The sequence below is a fragment of the Phascolarctos cinereus genome, unplaced genomic scaffold, assembly GCF_003287225.1.
Source record: "Phascolarctos cinereus isolate Bilbo 61053 unplaced genomic scaffold, phaCin_HiC Scaffold_4;HRSCAF=312, whole genome shotgun sequence".
NCBI lineage: Eukaryota > Metazoa > Chordata > Mammalia > Diprotodontia > Phascolarctidae > Phascolarctos > Phascolarctos cinereus.
Genome location: NW_027555847.1, coordinates 541,704,103 through 541,722,789, shown reverse-complemented (window position 1 = coordinate 541,722,789; position 18,687 = coordinate 541,704,103). Strand labels below are relative to the sequence as shown.

The 18,687-nt window shown below is 35.6% G+C and overlaps 1 pseudogene; it reads right to left on the bottom strand.

Moving 5' to 3' along the window:
- Nucleotides 1-408: 408 nt before the first annotated feature.
- Nucleotides 409-18,687, bottom strand: part of LOC144456573 (glycylpeptide N-tetradecanoyltransferase 1 pseudogene) — a 47,996-nt pseudogene continuing 29,717 nt past the window's right edge.

The following is an 18,687-nucleotide window of genomic DNA, read 5'->3' as shown; positions in this document are numbered from 1 at the left end:
TTATTTCATTATACATGTCTATTACATACACATATTATATTACATACATTATACATGTCTATTACATACACATATTATAAATTTAAACATATATGAATACCTTTTTTTAACCTGTTAACTCTACAATATGTCAATCATGACCTTGCTTTTAATAGTTATGTACCCTTGATCATGCCTGCATGAAGATACAATTAATTGGAAGTTAAGCTACCAGAGGTGACAGCTTACATTGTGACACAACTCAATTGTGATACAATTCAAAATCAGTAGCTGTTTGGTATAGTTGATTTGGGTCTGTTCCCTCAGTTACGAATTCTCATTCCCATGAAAATCAGACAAACAAGTTGTGGGGTTCCTTTCCCTGGCCTGAATTCTTAGTGGCTTTGTCCAATTTTCATTATTAGTTTATTACTGCAATAGCAATCCAACCTCTGCTCCCATGTTGGGACACTTCCAATCCAATAGTAGACATAATACTGCAGGTTGCCATCCCTAATTCCAAATTTCAGCTTCTCCAAGAATGTTTTATTTTCTGTGAGATCCAGTGCATTGAATACCTTATATCCTTTCAATTTGGTGAGAACCAGGGCACTACTCATGAGGTCTATAAGTGGGTGGGAATGTTGTATAAGCAGTAAGCAGCTTTCAGGCTCTAGTAGAACAAGTGGTTCATAATGTTGGAGGGCAGAGTCTAAAAGCTGAAGAAGTCTGTCTCCTCACCATTTGCATTCTCTACCACAAAAATGCCAAAGATACTCTTTTAAGGGAAGAACTACATCTTCCTGGATCAAGATAGCAATCAGATAGAACTACAAGAACTTGGGAGTTGGTGTACCACTGAAATATCCTCCTGTGCGTGAGCTACACCCCACGTGGAGTCTCAGGCAGTCAGTACAGCTTCATGATGTGCTGAATAGTCATGTTCCTGCTCAAAGGTGAGAATTTCATTTCAACCAATATCCATAGAAAAATGCACTGGTACCAGCAAGGGCCAACAAGTTTGGGTAGTACTACCCTGCAGTGTAAATAGCCTGGAAGATCCCCTCCAAGTAAACCCTTGTGATATCTCTGATCAGCATGGAATGCAATTTCTCGTAAATGCAAATAAAACTGATCTCTACCATTGTTTTCTCTGTGGAATAGATATGGATGCTTGTGGGGACAGCACTGATGGAATTCACCTTCAAAGGTTGATTCTGATATTCTAATGGCTCATTGCTTTTCTTGTTCTTCTTTTACTATTTCTTCTTCTCTTTTGGCTCCAACTATCCCTGTTATAGATATCTTCCTCCTCGTTCTTACAGTTGCTACAGCACTCATAATCATTCCCATTCCCTTCCATTAGCTGTGGTATTCAAAGTAGCAGCAGCAGTGGCTTCACTGATATCTCCCCTTCATCCACCATCTTGAGTTGTCTGCCATTTCCTCTTACTATTACTTGGCCAATTACCTGTTCTCATCATTCTCAAACATTTAGATTTTAGCTTTCTATAAATGATCAACTTAGATATCTCATTTTTATGAAGCTAGACCTTTTTTATTGTTCAATTGCTTCAGTCATGACCAACTCTTCATGATCCCATTTGGGGTTTTCTGGGCAAAGATACTGGAGTGGTTTGCCATTTCCTTCTCCAGATCATTTTACAGATGAGGAAACTGAGGCAAACAGAGTTAAGTGGTTTGCTCAGGGTCACACAGCTAATAAATTTCTAAAGCCAAATTTGAACTTAGGTCTTTCTGATTCCAGGACCAGCACTCTATTCATTGTGCCACCTAGCTACCCCTAGCAATGCCTTTAATCATACCTGTAACAGTAATAATTAACATTTAAGTAGGAATTTAAGTCTTACAGTGCTTTTTGCACATATTATCTCATATGATGGGAACAATAACCCTGTAAGGTAGATGCTACTATTATCTTCATTACACAGATAAGAACTGAAGCAAAGAGAGGTTAAGAAACTTTCTCAATGTCACACAACTTGTAAAGACTAAAGACAGAATACAGGCTCAGGCCTATCTGACTCTAAGCTCAACTTATTTAACATTATAAACCCTCTATTATTTATTCATGTTCTAAAGGTTAAAGTAAATGGTAGGTGACAAACACATGGCCTACAGGCAGCACTGCCACCGGTTTAATGCCAAGTGTAGCCCAAACCAGATTACAATGGAATTGAGAAATTTTTAACAAAATAAATAAAAACACAATAAAACATAGATAATTTTAATGTTTTTCTAAGTCTATGTATAGCAGGGATCCATTTCTTGAGTCTGACACCATATGCAATCAAAGTTTAGGTATATATTGGTTTTATTACTTGAAATTTAAGCTGTTGCCATTTTACATACTTGTATAACAATTGGATTTATTTTATTTTATCTCCCTCAGATCTTGGGTGCATTCTCTATTTATATTCTGAAGTGAGAACTAGAACCCCTTCATTGAAGGTCTTGTGCCAAGAGTTTATGAAGCCATGAGCAGATTTCTTAGAAAGGTAAGCAGCACATGTTGACCTTAGTCCAAAGAAGAAGAATAAAACCATGATTTACAATGTTAGAAACCATGCAGGGAAGTCAAGAAAAGCAAAAGGAAAGAAAAACTTTGATCTCATGAGAAATGGCAATATTATCATATGTCAAGAGTTCTTCAGGCCTTCCTATAATGTAGCTAGAGATTCTACCTTCTAAAAGTTGAAAAGGAGGTGAATAAAAATGACAGTTGGTGTAAAAATATTGTGTAACTTTCTGTGAATGAACTAGTAAAGATTAACACACTCTCATTTTTGCCCCTGTTAAAACATTCCGTCTAGCCCAAAATAATTTTTGCATTTTGGCTATTCTAATATATAAACCAAGTAGAAAAGTAACTGCAATGGAATAGTAAACAACAGAAAAGAAAAATCTTCCCTCCATGGCCAATAAGCAGTTACCATGAAGGCTAATGTCTCAATGGTCTGCTCAAAGCTTTTTTGTGGGTGCATTAAACCTGTTTAATGACACATTAGTAATAACTGATGAGGTGGAAAAAACAGTGAGTAAAAGAAAGGCTGGTCATAATGGTTCACACTCCATGCACAACTAGGAATATATTAGAAGAGGGGACAGTTATAACCACTATGGGAAAAGAAATATTATACAGGCTTTTCATATGTGCAGTGTACTCTATGATGCCAATAGTATCGAAGGAGCCTACTGTGGATAGAATATCTTAACAGTATAATGGGAATAACAAAATAAGACAGGATTGCATTTCTTGGCAGTTTGCAAACTGCCAAATTATAGCTTAACAGCCAACTATGGTTGTACAAAGGTACTGATATAAATGTTAGGTTTGGGAGAGTGGAAAGAACAAGTGGGAATTCCAGAAATTACTGAAATGACCTAAATTCTAGAAAAACATATAAAAGAGGAAAGTGGGTTGGATCTTGAAGCATCAGAAGATAGTTGTCCGGACAGATGAGCAGAAGGTTTTTGCTTTCACAAAGCAAAGACAAAGAATCAGAAAGCATATGAGCAGGCTATTCACAGGATTGCTGGGCAATGGATTGCAGAGATCACAGGTCAAACTGTAACAAGAGTTAAGGACTATCAGGCAAAGAGTCTGGCCAAACTAGTGAAAAGCCAACAAGTCTCTAATTCATATGATAGAATGTCAGGCCTGGAATCAGGAAGACTCATTATCATGAGTTCAGATCTGGCCTCAGATACTTCCTAGCTGTGTGACTATAGAGAAGTTACTTAACCCCATTTGCCTCAGTTTCCTCATCTGTAAAATAAGGTGGAGAAGGGCAAACCACTCTAATATCTTTGCCAAGAATGCCCTAAATGGAGTCATGAAGGGTTGGACACAACTAAAATGACTGAACAACAACAAAAACAAAAATCAGAGACCCTCTCAAGGTTCAGAACAGGGAAGAGTTCTATCTAAATTAAGAGACAAAGTAAACAAAGAAAGAAAAATTGTCAGGACAGGAGTGAAAGAACAATGTCCGTTGTGATCACTTCAATTTTCTGTGGTACTAGAAATGCTATTTCAATAAGACAAGAAAAATTAATTGAGAGAATAAATATAGGTAAAGAAGAAAGAAAATTATCATTTTTACAGAAGATATAATGGAGTGCTTTCAGAACCCAAAAGAGTCAACTAAAAATGATTGAAACAATTAATAACTTCAGCCAAATTTACAGGCTATAGCTAGGTACCAATTAATGAGATTAATGAATCCTGTGAAGTAGTTGCACGTATTACATTTCACATGATTCAAAATTGTAATTACGTAAAATTTAGTAGTTGGTTCCTGCCCAATGGAAATATAAGAATTCAAATCTTTGTAGCAAGTTTCTCTAATAAAGATCTCTTTGTCAAAATATGTAAGGAGCTGATTCAAATTTATAAGATATGAGCCATTCCCCAAATGATAAATGTTGTGATATAAAGAGGCAGTTCAAAAGAAAAGAAACCTAGACTATCTATAGCCATATGAAAAATGCTCTAAATGGCTATTAATTAGAAAAATGAATATTAAAGCAATTCTGAGAAGCTACGCCATACCTATCAAAGTGGCAAAGAAGCCAAAAATATATATAAATAAATAATTCATGTTGACATGGCTGCAGAAAAAAAATGAATAATGAAACATTCTGGGAAGTACAAAAGTTACTAAACAAAGCATGTCTTTTGATACCAGTAAGGCATATAAAAAAGGGATTTTAAAAAAGGAAAGGGTCCTATATGTATAAAAATATTTATTGCAATTTTTTCACATTAGCAAAAAATCTATAAACTAAAAGGATGCCAGTTCAAGTTAGAAGAGTAACTTCAGTTGTAGTGTATATAAGTTGTAATATAAAACTATGATGTAATATTAATTGTGCTATAAGAAATAAGCAAATAGATTATTTCAAAAAGACATGGAAAATTATATGAACTGATACAAAATGAAGTAAGCAGAATCAAAACAAAGAACAATTTATTCTATAGTGTTGATATTATAGAAATTAAAAATGTCAAGACATTTATAAACAATAAATGAAACAAGCAGAATCAGGAAAGCAATTTGTACAAGAAAAACAATGTAAAAACAAACAGCTTTGAAAGCTGTATGTCCGGTGTAATACAATAACTATTCATGATTCTGGAGGACCAATGATAAAACATACTAACCAACTTCTGACAGAGAAGCGAAGAATTTATGGTGCAAATTAAGATACATATGTAAATATAAAGAAGGGGAGAGAAAGACAGACAGACAGACAATGAGGGAATTTGTTTTGCTTGACTATGCACATTTGTTACAAGGAATTTTTTTCCCCTTAATGATAGCAGTGGAGAGAAAATAAATTTCTGTTCTTTTTTAATGGAAAAGTGGGGATGGTGCTACAGATGTAGAATATTGAATGCAGTTTCAGTTAGTTCATGTTATTAGTTTTACTTAGCTGTCTTATTTTATTGTAAGAGAACCTCTTATGGAATAATGTAAAAACCAAACACATAAATTAAACTTCTTAAAAAATTTTTTTAAAGATTTCCAAAAGGATATAAGGAGTTATATTTGCCACTTGGCTTTATAAAAAATCATTTGGATAATATTTATTTTCTCTGTCAGCTAAGTCAGCCAGTGACAGGTCTTCACTATTTCTTCCAGTGACTCTCCTATGTACTTCTCTAAACTCACTTCTTCCATGAAGTCATCTCAGACAAACATCAACTCCAAAAACTCAGATCATGGCAACCCTCTTAGTACTTACATTTATACCTGCGTAGATGTAGCTGGTGATTTTAATTTTTTTAACCATGTGTCTATATGTATTTGCATATATAAATAGTAATTTCCATTGAGGCAGAGATGATGTTTACTATTTCCTTTGTCATTCCTCTATTAATTTGTTTGGGGCCATATCCCATTCTCCTGATCTATGTCTTGCTCTATGTCTTGCCACTGGACCCAGATGGCTTGGGAGGAGAAAGTGAGGCTGGTGACTTTGCATAAACCTGAGTCACTTAAATCCAATTCACTTGCAAATCAAGACATCACCTTCCTGACTGTATTGATTCTCTTGGAGAACAAGGACAAACAATAACAAAAATCTGAGAGCTAATTTGTTTGCTCCTTTGGGCCAGAAGAGGGGAGGGGTGTTCTATAAGCTGAGAATAAATAAACGTTACTGAAAGATGTCCTTTCTTGACCAAAAGAAGTTGCCGCTCGTACTAGAAGTCCTTTTGCTCATTTCAAAATCTCACATAGTTTCCATGGTGGTATCTCTCTCCTGTGTGGGCAGCTCAGTTAGGCTGTAAGTATTTGATCTGTTCTTGAGATGAAAGCTAACACTTTTCTTCATCACAAGGAATCACATTCCTCAGGAGCCTACCTGTCTACATTCATGATTCATGTGTCTCCCATATATCTCTCTTCTCTTATTTAGATGTGTTGCTTCCCGGTGGTCCAGTATCCCTGCTTATATGGTCAATGGGAAGCAAGGAGTGAGGAGGTTAAAAAAAAAAAAACAAGAAGAACAAGGATGGTGGGGGAAAGAAAGAAAAGAAAGAGGAAAAAAAACCTTTACCCAAGAAATGTGATTCTTAATATCCTTTGACCCTTTTACCTCCACTCTGCTACAGTTCATACAGAGACTAGGACCCTACTAGAAACCTTTTCACTATGAGGGACCTTCCAGAGCTTGGGCTCCACTGGCACCTGTCTTTCAGAACTCAGCCTCACTCTAACACTGTTCTGAAGCCTAGTATAGGATTTTGTTTAAATGAGAAAAAGAGAGAGAGAGAGAGAGAGAGAGAGAGAGAGAGAGAGAGAGAGAGAGAGAAATAAATGATAAAATGGACAATATTGATTTTAAGCAAGAATCAAGTATAAAGGTGCAGATTGGGGAAATGCTTTGTATGTAGACATTGAAGGATATGAACAAAGAGTTTTCTAAAGAAGAAATACAAACTCAGAGTAACCACATTAAATATATGCATTCTAAAATATATTACCAAAGGAATATTTGAGTTAAATTAGAAAGGGAAGAAATGATGGCTAAGAGCCACCATGGTTTCATCAAAACAATGTCATAGAAAACTAACTTCTTTCCCTGTTATGATAGTTACTTGACTGGAGAATGCAACGTGTAAAGTCTGTGGTAATTTTGGCAAGGCATTTTTAAAAGTGTCTTTTGTATCCTTGTTGACAAGATGAAGAAATATTAACTCAATGATATAGTATAGTAAATGGATTTACAATTTTTTGGATGAACAGAATAGAATGATTAATGAATTGATGTCAGCTTAGAGCAAAATCTCTAGTGAAATATACCAGGGAGCTATTTCTTAGTCCTGTGCTCTTCAAAATCTTTGTAAGTGATTTCACTGAAGGCACAGGTGACCTGTTTACTAATTTTTAAATGATAAGAAGCTGAAATATATGGACGTTCTGTAGCTAAAGCAAGGTACAAAATGATCTTGAGAGTCTAGAACAATGTATATAATATGATAAAACAAATCTCAATTAGGGGTAACATAAAATCCTATACTTGGTTTCAAATAATCAACTCAACCAGAGAATGCAAAAAAGGCAACTAGATAGAAGAATGGATAGAAGGTTGAACCTGGAGTAAAGGAGAACTGAGTTCAAATCTTCCCTCAGACACTTACAAGCTGTTTGACCTTGGACAAATCACATAACCTCTCTTTGTCTGCCTCAGTTCCCTTATCTATAAAATAGGGATAATAATAACATCTACCTCCAAAGATTTTGAGTATAAAATGAGAAAATATTTGTAAGACATTTTGCAAACCTGAATATCTCATGTAAATGTTAGTTAGAATTATGTGGCTAAATATCAGTGCATCTGAAAATGGTAAGAGCTTTTAGTGAATCAAAGCTTAATTTGATTCAACATTGTGACCTACCAGTGAAAATGCTAATGCAATCTTAGACTAAGTAAATAAAATTATATCCACAGTAATCAAGATGATAGTTTCGTTATACACTGTCAACATCATTCCACTTCTAGTCATTACATTTTAGAAAAGATGTCAAGGAGGATGACTGCGTTAATAGTGTACCAAGCCAAACAGCTCTCAAATGAAGAGCTAGTAAGACTGAAGAGGTTTAGAGAAGATGTGATAGCTGTCTTCAAATATATGGAGGACTATCCTGTTGCTGAGGGGTTAGACTCAGTCTGCTTGGTCCCAGAGAGCTAGAATCACTGGGTGGAAGATGAAAAAGTGGAGTATGGCCATAATTTAAGGCAAGATTTCCTTGAGATATAAGTAAGATCCCCATCTCTAGGTATCTTCAAGTGAAAACTGGATTCCTATTCAGGAATATCAGAGTGGGTATTCTTATTTGAATATGAGTATGACTCAATTTCTAATGCCTCTTCCAATCCTATAATAAATCTTCCCTGAGCAAACCAATTGTAAGCTTCTCTTTCTCCTAAGTACTTCCATTCCTTCTCATTTAGATTACACTTATGATCTCTGGAGATGATATTGAAATATTCTCAGTACTTTCTATACTTTTGAATCAGTGTAAATTAACAAACATTCATTAAGTAACTACTATAAGGTTGAACACTGATAAGAACTAGGGATAAAAAATGGTCTCTGCCCTCTAACAGATTGCATTTTGCTAGTCTTATGACATATTGATTTTCACTGTAGTGATTTGTACATTTTTTTCCCTCTTGTATTAGATTGTAAGCTCCCTGGTGGAATATGCAGAACCTGCTTCATCTGATTATGTTTCTATTTCCTCCCACAGTGCCTTGCCTGATACATGTTTGTTGAATCAACTAACAGGCAGAATATTTTTTTTAATTGTGGACATTTGTTATAGTTCGTAAAATCAGAAGAAAACAAATAGAAAGGTAAGTACAGTGTAAGACACATTTCTTGTTGCCTTGAATCACATTTTGTATTTGTAAGTTAAATATTATGATGAACTCCAAAGCACCTAACCAGGAAGCACCAAAAGTTCACATTTTATTCAGAGCACAATTTTATGATTGAGTAAAGCAGGGCAAAAAGCATCAGTTTTTACTCCTCTGACATTTCTTTCAAAATCAATTTCAATGTACAGTAATTTTTATTTAAATAATTCTAAAAGATAACCAGATTACCCAAAATTTATAATATATCACACCTATTTTTTATTTTAATTTTTTTAATAGTTAGAAGAGTCTTTGTGACTCTTTTGAGCTTGTTCAATTTTAAAAACAACTCCATCAAGAACTATTGAAGAAGAAATCTCCTTTGTGAAAGGCAGTTTGATATTCCGCAACAAAACATACATAAGTTACATAGTTCTCCTTATATAGCACATCATTTTTTGACATATACTTCTCACTAAATTAGGGCGATGAACTACATATCCTAAACTCTAAGTGTTTCCACACTGAGAAGTATTTTTCCTCCCACATCGATGTGCTGCTGATACTGAATTTAAATTCAAGTGGGAAAATACCATTATCAGATCCTTGCCATCATTTTTGAAATGGCACTTTTTAGAATTATAGCACACATACAGCCAAACTGAAAAGGAATTTAGCTGGCATGAAAGGACCCAACTAGTTTATTTTTTCCCTAGTGTTATCTTTCTTGTTGTTGATTCACTATTCCTAGGTTCAATTTAGTTCACTGCTAATGCCATCAGATAAACTAGGCTCTAGAAGTTGCTCTTTTGTTCTCATTGCCCAGGGCAGTCCACAGATTTCTGAAAACTATTCCCTGGTGTTGTAGCCATTGGTAATAAGGCAACCATCTTCTTGAGTTCATTCCTCACAATAAGTGCTAGAACAGGACGATTATCACCATCATTCTCACCATAAGAGCTAGAACAGGACCATTTTTACTGACAGAACTATTGCCCACAATCACATAGATAAAACATTGATCTATAAAATATAAGGGAAAGGAGAATCAAGCACTTGTGTGCCAGACATTGTGCTAAGCATTTTTTACACATAGTATCCATTTGATCCTCACAACAAGTTGTAAGGTATATCCTATTATCATCTCCATTGTACAGTTGAGGAAACAGCCAAACAATGGTTGAATGACTTGCCTTCAGCCATACACATGGATTTAAACCCAGGTCTTCCTGACTCAAGATTTAGCACTTGATCCACTGTACTACCAAGTCCCTTGAAGAACCATATTTCAATAGTTGTTGCCATTTCAAAATCACATCATCTCCAAGCTGCATGGGATAAAAATATTTTTTAAAAAAATAGCAATCTAACAGAAAAGATCAAAATTATAGGGAGTAGGATGAGATGATTATCATCCCTGTTGTCCTATCTGCTGCCAGAGCTGCACTGAGGATATTTTCAGTGAAGTTATAGAGGATGAGATTCCTTCCTCTTTTGTGGTTAATCAACCACAAAAAGCAGCATTTTATCCACTTGTAAAGTCAGGACTCATAAAAACGTGAAGTACAGAAAGGAACACCGTATTTCTTTGGATCCAATGACTTCTTCCTGGTAACTTTAAAAGTCAGACTGGACTACTACTAACCATGTTAATACTAACAGTGGCTACTCACATATCTATAGTGTTTTAAGCTTTGTAAGACACTTTTCCCCACAATACTACTAAGTAGATAGTGAAGATGCTCAGAGATGATAAATAACTTACTCATAGTGATACAGTTACTAAGTTTGTTTGTTTGTTTTTCGGAGATTCAAATCTCAGCTGCCTCTCATGAGACAGCTCACTGGTAGTAAATTGGATAGAGAGGGCCAGACATGAATCGGAAAGACCAGATTTTGAATTCTGCTTCAGATATTTACTAGCTGCATGAGCAAGTCATTTAACCTCTCTCTGCCTCAGTTTTCTCATCTGCAAATTGGGTGTAGTAATAGTAGCTATCTCACCAGGTTGTTCTGAGGACCAAGTAAGTGCTTTGCAAATCTGAAAATGCTCTACAAAGGTTGCTACTCCTCTTCCTCCTCCTACTACTACTATTCAATTTCTCTTTTGAATGGTGGGGGCAGGGCGGGGAGAGAGACTGGTGATGAAAGGGCAGAAGGAGCATCTGAAAAGCTGAAGGTCTTGGTGCCTTGTTGCTTTAGAATGTGTAATTTGTGCCTCATTAATTCAGTCAGTCATTCAATAAACATTAAGCACCTACTCTATACCAGGCGCCATCCTAAGAACTGCAGATACAAAGAAAGACAAAAGACAGTTCCTGCTCTCAAGGAGTTTACAATCTAATTAATGGGAGAGATGAAATGCAAACACCTATGTATATATGTAACAAATGGATGATATTCTATTGCACTCCTATGGTACTACAGAGGCACTAAGAGTGTTGTGAGGATACAATGAGAAACATCACTGATATATAAAAATTACCATTGATGACAAATCTTGTTATCCTATTATTGGAAAGTGGGTGGGTTCAATTTTCTGTCTTTCTTTTGAGGAAGCCAAGTTTCTGTAGGTCCAAGAATCTCATTGTTTTGCAGCAAGTTTTTGTCACTAAGGAAGAAAGGATCTTTTTAAGTGATTCGTGTGTCTAGGAACATGATTTTCATTTGACTTTGAAGAGGCTCTGGGCTTAAGTTCCAGTTGGACATTTGAAGAGTGAGAAGTTTGAAAAATCCCATTTTTCAAAAGAGGAAATTCAAAACAGGCAGGGAACTTTGAGAACTCCTAGATTTGTGTCTGTCCAGATTCAAATAAGTTGGATACTGACTCCCAGCCATAGTGATGCTTTATCACTGTGCCCTCATGACACCCTTATTTCTCTTATTGTATCATGCACCACATTGTATTGAATACTTAACTGTTTTTAGCTTTTACTATTTTAATTTATCCCTATTTCTACCCCAAGTGAGAAGTCCAGTAATGAAAATCATTCATTCTATGTTTTTCATTATTTCTCCCTTCTGCCCCAGAATTGGGACAGGAAAAGCACTGCACCTGGAGTAAGAGGCTAAATGTACATCTCAACTGCATTAGCTGTGTGACCAGGAGCAAATCACTTAAACTCTCTGAGCTCCCACACTACCTACCTATAGTAACAGAACTGCCCAGGATCACATAGCTAGTAGGCTGGATTTAAATTCATGTCTTCCTGACTATAGACCAAGGATGTCTACACTGTGCTATCTAGCTGTGTCCAGTGTTACTATAGGTGTCTCCGAAAGCTCTATCTTGGGCCCTCCTCCTCTTTTCAATCTATATAATCTCACTTGGTAATCTCATTATCTCTCATGGGTTCAATTATCATTTCGAGGCTGACAATTCCCAGTTCAATAAAGGCAGCATAGTCTCTCTGGGGAGCTACAGTCATATATCTCCAACTACCTCAAATTAGATGTCCTCTAGACATATTAAATTCAATGTGTCCAAAACAAAATCCATTATATTCCTCTTCTGAAAACCTCCTCACTTCTGAACATTCCTATCAATATCAATAACCCTATTGATCATTGAATCTTCTTTGCTAATGGCCAGACTTGCTTATTACCTTGGATTTTCTCTGTGCTTGAACAAGATGCTGGATCTATATTCCTGAATATAATTTCAGACCTTGGTTTTTATTTATACTCATAGCCCAGTTTCTTAAAGACATTTTCCAGGACCAGGTGCCTAAATTGCCTGGCAACAACCATTAGTCATATTCTTGCCATGTAGATTAACCAATGGGATAAAATCAGTTACAGGCTAAATAAAAAATGAATCCTCCAAATAACTTCCAAACATGGTAAAAGTTTGGGAATCATGGAAGAAAAAAGTATAGTATAAGAATAGTATAAGAATGCTCAGAAGTACTAGGTGGCTCCTAATTTTTTTTCTTTTTCCAAGTCATAATGGAGTTTCTTCCTCTTCATAACTATAATTTGGCCTCCATGAATAGTCTATGGTCTAGTTTCTCCTATGCCAAATGTGAGAAGTATACACATGACTTAAACTATGTTAACAAGTTTTCATTTCAAAAGCATAATTTTCTCTTTTTATAATATTATCGCCTTTTCCCTGTTAACAAAGTGGGCATATTACTAAGAAGCCATCACACCACTGGCTCCATTGTCAAAAACAGTTAAAATGAGTACTTTCAGTTCAAAGACTCATCCTGACCTTTTTATTATATGAACCTTAAATAAACGAAAAGTTAAAAAGGTACAACATAATTGAGTTTCCTTGGTTACAACTGGAAATCCTGATAATACATTTTATGGGGGGAAAAAAACAGACAAGGAACTTCACAATGGGAAATATCCTGCAATTATTTTATTATTACCATTGAAAATGAGAGGAAATCACGCACACTCAGTCAGTGACCTGATCTTGGTTCAGAAGAAGTAGTCTTCCAAAGCTGTATTTTAATGCAAACCTTCCAAGAAAACCTTCAGCACACTAGTGAGTGAAGTTGAGGATACAAAGAACCAGGTTCCTTCTTAGTCACTTTTGATGGACTTGACGACTGATAAACTGTATGAGGTGCTTTCCAATGCTGAAATAAGAAATAAAAGAAGGTCCTATTTTCTGTTTGCTACTAGATACCCCTGGACAGTTGCTACAAATTATAACCCTCCCTTTAAACTGAATGTCAACTCTTTAAATCAGAGGATATGAAGCCAATCCCGAGTCATTCATGAATTTCTACACTGTAAATTAAGTGTTTTACTTTTTAATTTCTTCTTCTTGACTACCTTTTAGACATAATTAATAAGTAAAAGCCTTACCACCTCCTCCACCAGAGGAGGGGTGAAGAAATAAAAGATTAGAAAGTTTAATTAAACCCATTGTTAAGTTGTTAAAATCTTAGACTGAAACTAATAGATAAAATCGTATTTGAATTCTCCATAATATCCTTACTCCAGCCTTGTTGAGAACTGATAGTATTTGCTGAACTATACATGCATTTGCATTTTTAAAAGAAGCATACTCCAAATTACTTTTATAATTTCGGTTTGTTCCATGCATTATTCATAGAGATTTGTTCCCACATTTGGAGCAGGAAAATACCTGAGTGGTCATCTAATAACTTAAAAGTGGCAGAGTCAGAATTCCAGTTCAGATTATTTGACTGCAAACAGCATTCCATCTACCTACCCCCCAAAAGGACTCAAGATCCTCAAGAACGTTCAATGTTTGGTTCTGTGTAAACATAACTTCAAAGCCTGGTATATTTTAGAAGCTTCATAAAATGCTTGTTGATTGATTTCCAGAGCACTCTGCTGCTAATTAAAGTCAGTTTATCCTGTTGTTGCTTTTGTTTTCTTCCCTGAGTAAATATTATTTCTCATTATATCAAACAAAGTTTTTCATTTCTGTTTCCCCTCTGATCACAGAATGAAAAGGTGAAGTATCTTATTACCTGGGGAGCTTTTATACATAATCAATGTAATAACACAACTGTCCTCATAAGATTAATTTCTGGCTTGGCCACTGCCCAGACATGACAAGGATAATAAAAGTTGTATCTTTTAAGGTGTCCTTAGTTCTGCTAGCTGTAAGCAATATGTCTTTACTCTGGTTTCAAAACGATAGGACTTGCAAGGGGGAAAAGGACAGAAAAGTAACAACCATTTATCTGCTAGGACAAGTTGGATCTCTTTTACTTCTTCATTGAGAGGGGTAATCCCTCCTTCAACGTAGATTTCAAACCCTTCAATGATAAATAGATTTATAATATTTGTGGCAAAAAAATCACCACCTCCTGGTTAAGTATCAAATGATGATCCTTACCAAACTTAATTAGTCTGGCCCTCTTATAACAGGTGTACATAGTAATACTGGGTGTATACTGAGAGCCTTTCCAGCTAGGTGGAAGCTACCAGAATGTGCGCTCTACTGGAATGGACTTAAAGAACTAGTGTCACTAATGTCAACTAGTGTCAGATAATGACTTTAGGGGAGAACATCTCTTTTATCCAATTTTTAAATCAAGTTTTAATCTCAATTCCATGGGAACTGATTGTGTATCAAATCATGGCCCTCAGATATAATGGTATATAAATATCTAAAAGTCTAAAATGGAAAAAAAATAGAAATTAGATATTATCCTTATTCTCAAATAGCAAGGTTATAACTGTATTCCCTCAGCAGAAAACTGGGGGAAATAATTTACAGTAACTTTCTTTGATAAAAATATCATTTATAGGGAATTGAGGCAAATTTATAAAAATAAACCATTCTCCAATTAATAAATGGTCAAAAAGTATGAACAGGCAGTTTTCAGAAAAAGAAAACAAAGCTATCACTAATCACATGAAGAAATGCTCTAAATAACTACTTGATTAGGTAAATGTACATTAAAACAACCGTGAGGTAATACCTCATTGCTCTCAGATTAGCTAAGACGACAGAAAAAGAAAATGATAAATGCATGAGGGGATGTGGATAAATAGGTACTCTACTATACTGTTGGTAGAGTTATGAACTGATCCAACCATTCTGGAGAACAATTTGGAACTACATCCAAAAGGGGAAAAAATCTGTGACCACTACTAGGTTTATATCCTAAAGAGATCAAATGAAAAGGAAAAGGAAGCTATATGTACACAAAATATTTATAGCAGCTCTTTCTGTGGTGGCAAAGAATTGACAAAGGAAGTGCAATGGCTGAACAAGTTGTAGTATGTGATTGTGATGAAAGACTACTGTCCTATCAGAAATGATGAGCAAGATAGTTTCAGAAGAACCTGGGAAGAGTAGTATGAACTGATGCACAAAGAAGTGAGCAGAACCAGGATAACACTGTATGCAGTGGTAGCAGTATTATAACAAAGATCAACTGTGAAAGATTTAGCTACTCTTATAAGTACAATGATCCAAGACAATTCCAAAGGTCCCATGATGAAAAATGCTATTCACCTCCAGAGAGAGAACTAATCAAGTCTGAGGGAGTATATATGGAAGTATACTTTATTTTCACTTTCTTTATGTTTATTGCTTTTTTTTTGCAATATGGCTAATATGGAAATATGTTTTTGCATGACTTCACATGTATAACTGATAATGATGTTGCTTGCCTGTTCAGTGAGGTGGGAAAGAATGGGAGGGAGGGAATTTGTAACTCAAATTTTAAATGAATGTTAAAAATAAAGAAATAAAAAAGAAAAAAATGCATTCCATCATACTGCCCTAATCTAAACTAGAATAAAATATGACAATAAATCAATAAATTAACATTTATCAAGCATCAGGCACTGTACTATGCATTGAAGATACAAAAACAAAAGTGAAAAATGAAAATCCCTGCCTTTAAGGCATTTTACCAACTAACACCAAGCACATAAATACATGGGTACAAAAAATATACTAAATAAACACCAGGCAGTTATAGAGGGTGATAAAGGCCCTAGAACCAAGGGAAATAATAAATGCTTTATGTAGAAGTTACCTGAGCTGAGCTTTAAGAAAACAAGAGATTGTGAGAGGCAGTGGCATTCTAGGCATGCTGGACAATCAACAAAAAAAGGTAGAAATGGGATATAGAGTGTGTTCCATGTGTTAGGATTAAAAAGAATACAAGTTTGGCTAGACCATAGAGTATATTTAAAGAAGTAACCTTCAATCAATCTGGAAAGGTGGACTGGAGTCAGGTTAAATGTCAAACAGAAGAATATTAAATATTTGCAGGCAGAGGTTACAGTCGGAAAGTCTATCTGTTCAGATCTCCTTGACAATATCATAAATATGAACTATTGAGTTGCTTAGGATAAGGATAGGATAGGATGATTTGCTCCTCTCTCATTCTGGTCCAGTCATAACAACAGGTCTCAGCAAAAATTCACATGACTAGACTCAGGAATTGGTTTTCTACTGTTAAGAAATTTTGGTGTCTTTGGTTAAAAGTTGAGTTGTCCAGAAGTCAATAAAATAAAAACAAATTTCAAAACTGGGATTCTTTCTTCCTTCTCTGTCTCCTGGCTTCTCTGGCTTCCTTCAAGTCTCAAGCTAAAATGCCAGCTTCTGCAAAAAGCCTTTCCTGATTACTATTAATGATAGTGTTTGCCCTTTGTTGACTACCTCCAATTTATTCTGTATATATTTTGTTTACACACAGTTTACATGTTGTGGATTGTAAGCTCCTTGAGGGCTGTGACTGTCTTCTGTCTTTCTTTGTGTCCCCAACACAGCATAGTGCCTGTAACATAATAGATGCTTGATAAATGTTTGTTGATTGATTGATAGGCATTTAATAAAAATAAATGGTTGTTGGTTGAATGAAAGAAAGAGTGTTCTTCATGATAGGCAGGAAAACAAACAGCAACTCTATTTCTTGTTTTTCAGGTGGTTCAGCTGCTATTGGGTAGCAAGGATAAGATGATGAACACCCAGATGGACTTTGTTTTCTTTGTTCATTTCTGTCTCTGTCTCTCCATTTCTCTCTGTCTCTCACTTCACTCTCCCTAATTTCTGTTCTGTGATAATTTGAATAAATGGGTTTCTTTGCTACATGTGTTCATTGTGGAACTAGTATTTAGTGGGAAAGGAATCAAGCCTTGTATATACAGCTTAGGGTCCTCCTCTCCCCAAAAGTAACAAAATGATCAGAAGTTAGCTCAAACCCAATCACATCCCCTAGATGAACAGTACTTTAAGGAGCAGAGATGGGCAGCCAGGTGGTACAGTGAATAGAGCACCAGCTCCAGAGTCAGGAAGACCTGAGTTCAAATCCGGCCTCAGACACATAACACTCACTAGCTGAGTGACTCTGGGCAAGTCACTTAACCCCAACTGCATCACTAATTTTAAAGAAAGGAGCAGAGAGATGTAATTCTATCCCAATACCAAAGAGAGAATGGAGTGGCCTTGGCCCCAAATTCCTGCTTCTTCTCCTGTCAGGGATCAAAGCCTCTTTTGGAGAAAGGTCAGGGGTAGAAGAGGCTAGAAAGGTCCTTTTTGCCTTCCTTAAAGTGTCCTCACTACATGTATGAGGCCCCTCTGTTCCTTACAGAGGTCACCTAATTTGATCACCTTTATAGTGATATTTGTGTGATTTTTATCTCTAGAATTACTCAAGAATTATTATATTCTCAGTTCAAACCACAGGATCGTAGATTTCTATTTGGAATGCCCTTAGAGCTTATTTAGTCTAACCTCTTCATTTTGTAGATGAGACACAGAGATTATGTGACTTGTCCAGTATTGCTCAAATCTAAGGTGGCAGTGCATAGTTTAAAACCTATGTGCTCTGATTCCAAATTCAGCACTCTTTCTATTGTGCCACGGAACTCAATTCCACAAGTGCTTATTAAGTGCTAATTATTAATATGCCAAGCACAGAGTAGACATGAAGAATACAAACACAAAAATAAAACAGTTCCTGCCCTCAAGGACATTCTACAGAAATACAAGCCCCATTTCTGGTGTGTGTGTGTGTGTGTGTGTGTGTGTGTTATGGATCTGCATATATATATTTTTAACTGAACTAGAAAATTTTCCCCAAAGCCCCTTTAAATTTAAATACGTATTAGATGTTTTCCCCCTTTTCTTAAACAAAATTATTTTCCTTCATTTTTCAATGGAATTCAACCATCCAAGCATCTTGTGGTTTGTTTTTTAAAGATCCCAAAATCTTTTAGAACATTTAGTAAGCAATAGCTTTTACTTTTATTTCCTTTATTGTTTTTTTTTTAGGAACAGGAAGTACTTCTATTCCCTTCATGCTTTCTTTTAAAATTAAGATTCTGATACTTACCCATACGTTTCATTGAAATAAA